Genomic DNA, 8,687 nt, shown 5'->3' on the forward strand with positions numbered 1-8,687 from the left:
TAGTCTGAGGTGTTTTTTTCTTTTAAATGGTTGTGTATATTAATACATGTAATGTCTTTTTCGGGTAAATTTTGTGACATTACTTACTTTGCTCACTTTCGGCAGGAACCAGAGGATGATCCAACCTGCCCGGCCCCAATGGACGATAAGATTACTGATGTAGTCCAACACGATCTGTCAGCAGCAGCCTCTTCTGCAATCTTCAGCCAGTTTTTATCCCAACAACTTCCACGTCATCGGAAGCCACCCCAAGGATCCAGGTCATTCTTGAATGTCTGCCAGAGATTCTTCCTTTGGCCGCCTGGTCTCCGTTTCCAAGTTGAAAGAGGGTTGCAGGTGAGGACATTGCGGGACATAGTTCCTGCTGATAGTCGTAGTGTGTGTCCCAAGAATTTAAGTCGTCATTGTTTTGTGATTACCGAGAGGGGGGCCTTCTGGCCACAACGCCTTCGGACCTCAGTGTTTGAGACATGAAACCATCGACTGACCCGTAGTATGTGTCTCATGCAGCGATGGTCGAATACTTCTAGTGAAAGTGTTTCTTCGGCCTTTAAAGTCCAAGTTTTACAGGTGTACAACAAGATAGATCGATTATCTGCCCTGTTGACACTCATCATTGTTTTGGTGCTAATTTTATGTATGTTCCAAAGTGACTTCTTCTAGCTCGAGAAGAGACCTCATGTTTTTTTTATTCGAGCTGTAACGTCAGCCTTTGCTTCTACGTTTGGTGTTAGGATAGACCCAAGGTAGCAAAACTCTTCAACAGTCTCACTGGTACCGCCCTCTAGTTGGATATCTGGGTGGTTTGGGGCGTTTGTTTTCATGATTTTGTTTTAGACTTGCTGATCATGAGGCCAGTTTTATTTGATGTACAGGAAACATCGTTGACTATCTTTTGGAGCTCAGCTGACGAGCTACTCATGAGACCCACATCGTCTGCGAAGCCAAAGTCTGTCAGGGCGATCGAGTTGTCTTCTTTCTGACCGACGACAAAGCCTTTGTGGGTGCAAAGTGAATTCGTCATTATCCAGTCTATTATGTTATTGAATAGAAATGATGAAAAGGGGCACCCCTGTTTGACCCCTGACACAGCGTCAAATTCCGTTGTTTCGCCGTCGGTAGTTCGGACCCTTGTAACTGTAGACTCATAGGCTCCTTTGAGTATCTCGATCAGTTCTGCTGGGACACCATCTTCCACCATGATCTTCCAAAGCTCGGTCCTGATAAGGGAGTCGAAAGTGGCAACAAGGTCAATGAAGCCGAAGAATACAGACAGTTGAAATCTCTCGCTCTGCTGTAGGATGAGGCGGAGGGTAAGAACATGTTCTTGGCAGCCCTTGCCAGGTCTGAAACCTGCTTGTTTTGGTCTTGTCAACTTGTCTAGGGCGGCCTTGAAACGGTTGAGGACGATTATGCAAAAGACCTTCATGGCGTGGTCTATTAGTGATATACCTCGGTAGTTCGAGCAGACTGCCTTCTCTCCCTTTTGTATACCGGTATAAGTACTGAGAGTTTCCAGTCTTTTGGGAATTTCTTTGTGGTCCTTACTTTAACTAGCAAATCTTTCAATTGGATTAATGGTAGGGTTGATGACTTTACATATTTTTTAGTCTTCTATCTTCTCCAGGGGCTGTAAGATTTTTTGCCTTTTTTAATACCTATAGAATAGTATAAAAAGACAATGACTATTGATCTATTTCGTAGTGCTTCTTTGTTGGACTCTAAACATGTGGTAGATCAAACGAAGCTTTTGTGGGATTAAGTAGCTCGGAGAAATGCTCTTTCCATCTCTCAAGGCGGTCTTTTTCCGTCTGAATAAGGTCGCCTGTTTTGTCTTTCATGGAGTCTGTGGAGATGGGTGACTTGCCTGTCGTTTCCCTCTGTAGCTTGAATGTTTCCCTAGAATATGCTATTCTGCTGCTTGTTGCATTACCCAACCATATAAATTATTAGCATCTAAATACATTAAATAATTTGAAGGTTATATTTTATTAACGTTGTTGTATATTTATTATTTGATTTAGCATATCTTTTCATACACTGAGATACACCGCCTCTTATTCTTTTTTCAATAAAGGTATACATATCTTCATCACAAAATAATGAAATTTCAGCTTTATAGTGTTTGAGAAAAGCTTCCCATGTTAGTACTGGTGCTGAGAAGAAGTGCAGTGGATTTAGTTTATAATTACTTAAACATATTTTTCAAATATTTTTAATGGCCTCTAATTTCAATGACTAAAAATAAAGCATCACTTTTTAGATATAATTTAGTATAATTCAAGAGTGTTTTACATTTGAATAATTTCCAAATGGATTTTGCTCTTTTATAATCTTCTTAAGAAATATTTTCCCTGTTAATCGAGAATAAAACTTGTCTATTGAAGTTAATTTTGTATCATTTATTTTTCATAGCTATCAATATTTTCATAGGGGAAATTCCCTTTCTTTATTATTTCTTTAAATTCTTCAGTATTTTGAAACAAATCAGAAGTATGCTTAAAACTGTTTCTTTAACAACTGCAGTTTACGGAGTGAATTGATGAAACGCATTTGGTATTGGGTTTCATAAACAGTTATTTTTTATAAAGCGATGTAAAACTCTCCGCTGAATCAAAAATACAGTTATCAGGTACTAATTCTCTAATAAATGAGAGTCATATTTTGAGAGATTATGCATTACAATGGGGATATGTTTAGGAACTCTAAATTTCTTATTACATTCAGCATTTGTAAATACACGTATATTGCAACTCATATGGTCGTGATATAAATGAAAATTATTATCTTCTATTTTCTTTTCATAAATATGACAACCGTTATTAGTTGTATTACTACATTTTCTTTTACTTGTTCTTGTGTATAACCATAATATCTCTGTCTATTTTAATGCGCGTTGGCTATTTCTGTACACACTTTTGTTATGGTAGTTAATAAATGTCCTCTAGCGTTTTCACAAAAGCATTCTTAACATTCATTTTGTTTTGTATCAAAAGAATAACGTTCTTGGAATCCATAAGCAAATGGCTTTTGCTCTGCTACTTTAATTGTCTTTTTACCTTTACTTTGATTAAATTCTTTACTATACGATTCAAAATCGGAAGTTATGTAATAGAGTACTTTCATTTAGTTAGCTTTATTTTTACATTAAATTTTAGATCCTGGTTTTGGCATAATAATGTCAGGATCTTAACAGTTTTTTTTATAGTTAGTTCCATAATTTGGTCAGATCAGGAGTCTTTGAGTTGCCGAAGTAGGATTTGACTAGGCTTAAAATAAGAGGAATGCGTAAATTATAAGGTGGTGCTCACATGCGCATCAAGCTTAACATGCATATAAATGAAGATTTTAAACGCATTTTATAAAGAAAACCTTTTTGTTTTTTACGAATTCAGGTAGTTCTTTATAGGTACCTCCCTCATAATTCGGTTATCTTGTCATTTGATAGGCAATTCCAAATTCAATTGAGTATTAAACATTAAGAAAATCTTATCTAAAAGCAGTAAAAGAAAAAAAAAGAAAAATAAAATAATAAAATAATAAAAAAAAGAAAAAATCCTGGATTCGCTCTTGATTTCTATCATCCGCTGGGTGAAGATACATTTGGGCTTTACTGAAAAAATTTATATGTTTTTTAATTTTATAACTTTAATAAATCAAATAACATTAACATTTTGATTACTAGATATCAGTATATATATATTAAACTGATAATGCACATTCATTTGTATTTTTTCAGTAAAGTGCAAATTTTGTTCTGGCCTAGGGAAGGCATAGGGGTTTTGCGGCCAACTTTTGTTAGTTTCTGCTCCTTTTGAGTTTGACTCGGTTAATTATTGTCATTTCTGTTCGTTTTAGGTTTCATTTATTTATTGATGCTGATTTGTGGTATTTTCACGCTTGGTAGATTATTTAATTTTATTTTTGCTCATTTTTTGTTTAATGGAGTTCTTTACTTTTCTTTGAAAAAGTTATTTTATGGAAAAAGTTTTTTTTAATTAATTTTTGTTTGTTTTGTATTGACATAGTCTTTTCAGGGAAAAAGCAAATAATACTTTAAATCTTTTCGTTTTTTAACACTTTATAGTTTGGCCTGCTATTTGTATGCTGGAGAAAAATTTTCAGCAATTTCGAACAACATACACCCTTTTAAAACTCTGGACAGAAATAGTACTGTTTAATTTAGTTTCATACATCCTCTAGTTGACCTGAGATGGAAAACTTCGTACCATCCCCAAAAAAATCTGTTTACTTTCTTTGATAGCTTGGATACACTTACGCTATTTTGATTTGGTTAAATTTTAAGAGCAGAAATGGGAGGCTTGGCCTGGAAGGGTGGGCGTGGGAGGGTGGGAGTGGAAGGGGGATTAGTTGCCCTCAAATATGTTTTGACTATTAAAAAGGGCATCAGCCCTTTCTATGTTCAATCGAATGAACCCTTTTCGAAGTTCCCACGACAACTCCTTCGATGCAAAGTGCCCTGGTCTAAACAACAACAACAACAAAAAATAATACATTATACCCACTTCGATCTTTACTATAAAAGTGTTAAGCCTTCCAATCACTTTTGACTATTTAAAAGGGCACTAGTCCGTTCAATTTCCAATCGAATGAGCCATTTTGGAAACAACGCTTTCTATAAAAACCTTATATGCCCCCAGGGCATAAATTACAACCCTTACCCTAAGGTCTGTTAGGGTGGTTGTCATCCTTAAGACCGAATTTCTAGAACTTTCAACTACGTTAAACAATATTGGTTATCTCAAAATTTCGATTGGATGTGTTTGGGGGAAATGGTGGGCGTGAGAGGGGTGGTAGTCGCTCTCCAATCACTTTCAACTATTAAAAATGGCCCTACCCCTTTCTATTTCCAATCAAATGAGCCCTTTTGCATTTTCTCCGACAATACTTTCAATAAAAATCTTATAAGCACCCAGGGCACAACTTAAAACCCTTGCCCTGAGTGCTGGGGGGGGTGTCATTCTCAAAGACCTAATTTCCAGAACTTTCTACTACTTTGAACAAAATAGCTGTCTGAATGGATGTGTTTGGATGTGTTTGGAAAATAGCGATTTTGATTGGATGTGTTTGGAGGAATGGTGGGCGTGCGAGGGGGGTTATTTACCCTCTAATCACTTTCGACTATTACAAAGGGTACTAGCCCTCTCAATTTCGAATTGAATGAGCCCCTTTTGAAGTTTTACGACAACTCTATCTATAAAAACATTAGATGCCCCCAGGGCAGAACTTACATCCTTTGCCCTTTGGGGCTCTGGGGGTATGTTTATCCATAAATACATAATATTGGAGGATTAACGTACGGGGGTCACCACTTTTAATGGCAAAAATGGCGCAAAGAGTTGCTATGCCACTTACTGGAGGGGGAGATCCCTCGTCGGCCCAAAATAGTGGGATTTCCGCGGTTACTCCAGCGGTTCCGTATCTACTAGCGTGATCGAATGGTCCAGGGCCACATTTAAAGCCAAGGGTTACCGATAAGATTTCTTACTATCTCTTTAGACTCGACCTAGGCTGAAAAGTTAAAAGAGTACATAGTATAAGAAAAAGTCTTACTGTATTCAAGTCACGCTATAAAAGAACTGAACTTAAAAAGGGAATTCTTTCTTCCAGCCCGCTCCGCTAGCCGCGTGTCTGCGACGGAGTATGGGGTGGTAAATGAATTTTTCCAGCCAATCCGAAGACTTACTAAGTTACTGGTCAACCTCCCTAACTGCGGAATTTCTTATCTCATGGTCTTTTAACTAACTACGCAATTAAGAGGACTTAAAATGGCATCACAAAATAAAAGGACAATTAATAATTATTACTCGGGGAAGGAAAATATTGAAAATATTGCCCTTTGAATTTCCAATCGAGTGAGCCTTTTTTGAAGTTTCTACGACAACGCCTTCTATTAAAACCTTATTTGCCCCCAGGGCATAACTTAAAACCCTTGCCCAGAGGTTTTGGGGGGGGATGTCCTCCTCAAAAACATATTTTCCATCTGGAAAACGACTACGCTGAACAAAATGGCTCTCTCAAAATTTTGATTGGATATGTTTGGCAGAATGATGGGCTTTGGGGGCTAGTTGCCCCCTAATCACTTTCAAATATTAAAACGGGCACTAGAACTCTCAATTTCCAATCGAATGAGCCCCTTTTGAAGTTTCTACGACGACCTCTTCCATATGAAGTGCCCTGCTCTAAAGGAAAAAAAAATAATAAATAGTACATTGTGCCAACATCGTTCTTATATTCCCCCAGGGCATAACTTAAGATCATTTTCCCGAGGGTTGTGGGGGAGTGTCCTCCTCAAAAAAATATTTTATATCTGTAAATCAACTACGCTCAACAAAATGGATTTCCAAAAATTTTGTTAGGATGTGTTTGGGGGAATGATGGGCGTGGGGGCGGGGCTAGTTGCCCTCCAATCACTTTCGACTATTAAATATGGCACTAGCCACTCCAATTTCCAATATAATGAGCCCTTTTAAAAGTTTTTACGACAACTCCTTACGACGATACGAAGTGCCCGGGTATGGAGAAAAAAAAACACATTGAGCCCATATCGTTCTTTACTTAGGCAGCGCTAGCACTCTGCCTATGATTCTTGAGACTTTCTTGAGAACGTGGACATCTGTTAGTGTTTATTAATATGTTTAATAATTTAAATTTGTTTAATAATTTAAACCTGAAATAAATGGAGATTTTTTTATGCGATGTAAAAAGGTTACTGCAACTGAGTCTTTAACTCGAGCAGTTTCAAAAAGAAATGATTCACTAATGACTAAAGGTATCTGTACATTTTGTGATTGCAAGAAAAATCGTTTTTAAAAAAAAAGGAAGTAATGATCAAAAACCCTGGATAAAAGTAAGTGGTATTTGTACTGACAAGACTAGCGAAGAAAACAAAACTTGGTTGATATGCACCAGTATAAAAGTTAAAATAATAATTTTAATTATATTCTTACAGTCATCGATTGTTTAAGTAAGTATGCTTGGTGTATTCTTTTAAAGGATAAAACGGGTAGGAAAATTATTAATACTTTTATTTAAAAATAGAAAACCTAGCTAATTACAAACATATAATGCTAAAGAATTGTTTTTGAAAAACGTTCAAGTATTTGTTAAGTTCTGAAACTCAATGGTTCTCATCTGAAAGTGAATTGAAAGTTCAAACTGAAAGCTCAATTTGAAAGTTCTAATATAAAAATCAAAGAGAACCTATGGAAATATTTTACTCATAACAACACAGAACGTTGGATAGATGGATTACCCTCTTTCGTTAACAATTATAACAATTCTTATCATTGATCCATCAAAATGAAACCAATAGAAGCAATTAAATCAGGAGATGAAAACAATGCGTACACTAGTTTATTTCCTGATGTCGAAATTCAACCATCCATAAACAAATTCAATGTTGGTGATATGGTTGGAATTAATATGAAAAAGAGTGTTTTCTTTTTATAAAAGCTAACTTCCAAACTGTACAACAGAGATATTTCCAATTGATACAGTTAAACATACAATCCCTATAACGTATGAACTGTCGGGTAAAACTGGTGAGCTCAATATTCGTTGTTTAAAAAAAAATAACTCTCGAAAGTTATTAAAAAATAAACAAAGAGAAAAATCTCTAAAAAAAAAAAAAAAAAAAAACAAACAAACGTGACGGTGGCCAGGGGAGAGAAAAGAAAAAAAACAGAAACAAAACAACGCGGATATTTCGCCTGTATACAAACAAGGCGTCTTCAGCACGAAAGACACAAAAAAAAACAAGATAAAACTAAAAACCAATAAAACCACCACCAAAAAAAAAAAAAAAAAAAAAAAAAGTACAATCGGCGCAAAATAATCCACGAAGGGAAAATATGCTAATATAGAGTTACTTAAGTGAGGACACCAGAGTAACTGAGGAAAAATAAAAAAACTGTAAAATACCTTAATTATTCAGTTGCGAAATAATCCTTTTGTTAGCTATTACTGAAGCAAATCGTTTTGGTCTAACAGGTAAAATAGTCCCCTGGTGATTATTTAAAATCTTTACTCCTTTATTGACAATTGATTCACTCTTTAGAAGGTTATCATAAATTGGGTCAATATTTAAATTACCCGTGTCCCTATTTATGGAAAGGTTTAGCAAACATATGTTTTTTAATTTCTATGGCTTCCCTGGCCCATTGGGTGTACCCCTTATCATTAGAAATAGCCAAGGCTTCATCAAATTTTACAAAATGATCTGGTTGAAGCCAAATATGCTCTGCTAAAGCTGAAACGACAACTTCGTATCGTCTTCGTATTCGGCATCTTGGGTGCCGAACAACCCCTAGGATAATATTTGTTATAAAACTATGGTCTCAAGATCTATGGTCTACCTAAGATTCATAAGACTGGATCCCCCCTCCGCCCCATTGTGTCAACTTGTCTGTCACCTTTTTCAAAATTAGGAAAATGGTTGTCGGTAGCTTTGCGTCAACTTTTGTGAACACAAAAATCATCTTTAAAAAATTCGACTGATCTTACTAATAAATTGCGAAATTTCACGCTGGAGGAGAGTTCAATTCTTTTCAGTTTTGATTTTGTGTCCATGTATTCAAATTTTGATTTAAAAAGGTGCGAGGATATATTAAAAAGTAAATTAGAAAAACACTTTGATTTAATACAGGATGTGACGTTAGCCAGTT

This window comes from Artemia sp. Qi Xiang Cuo, chromosome 13 (genome assembly GCF_049724085.1).
Source record: "Artemia sp. Qi Xiang Cuo chromosome 13, ASM4972408v1, whole genome shotgun sequence".
Classification (NCBI taxonomy): domain Eukaryota; kingdom Metazoa; phylum Arthropoda; class Branchiopoda; order Anostraca; family Artemiidae; genus Artemia; species Artemia sp. Qi Xiang Cuo.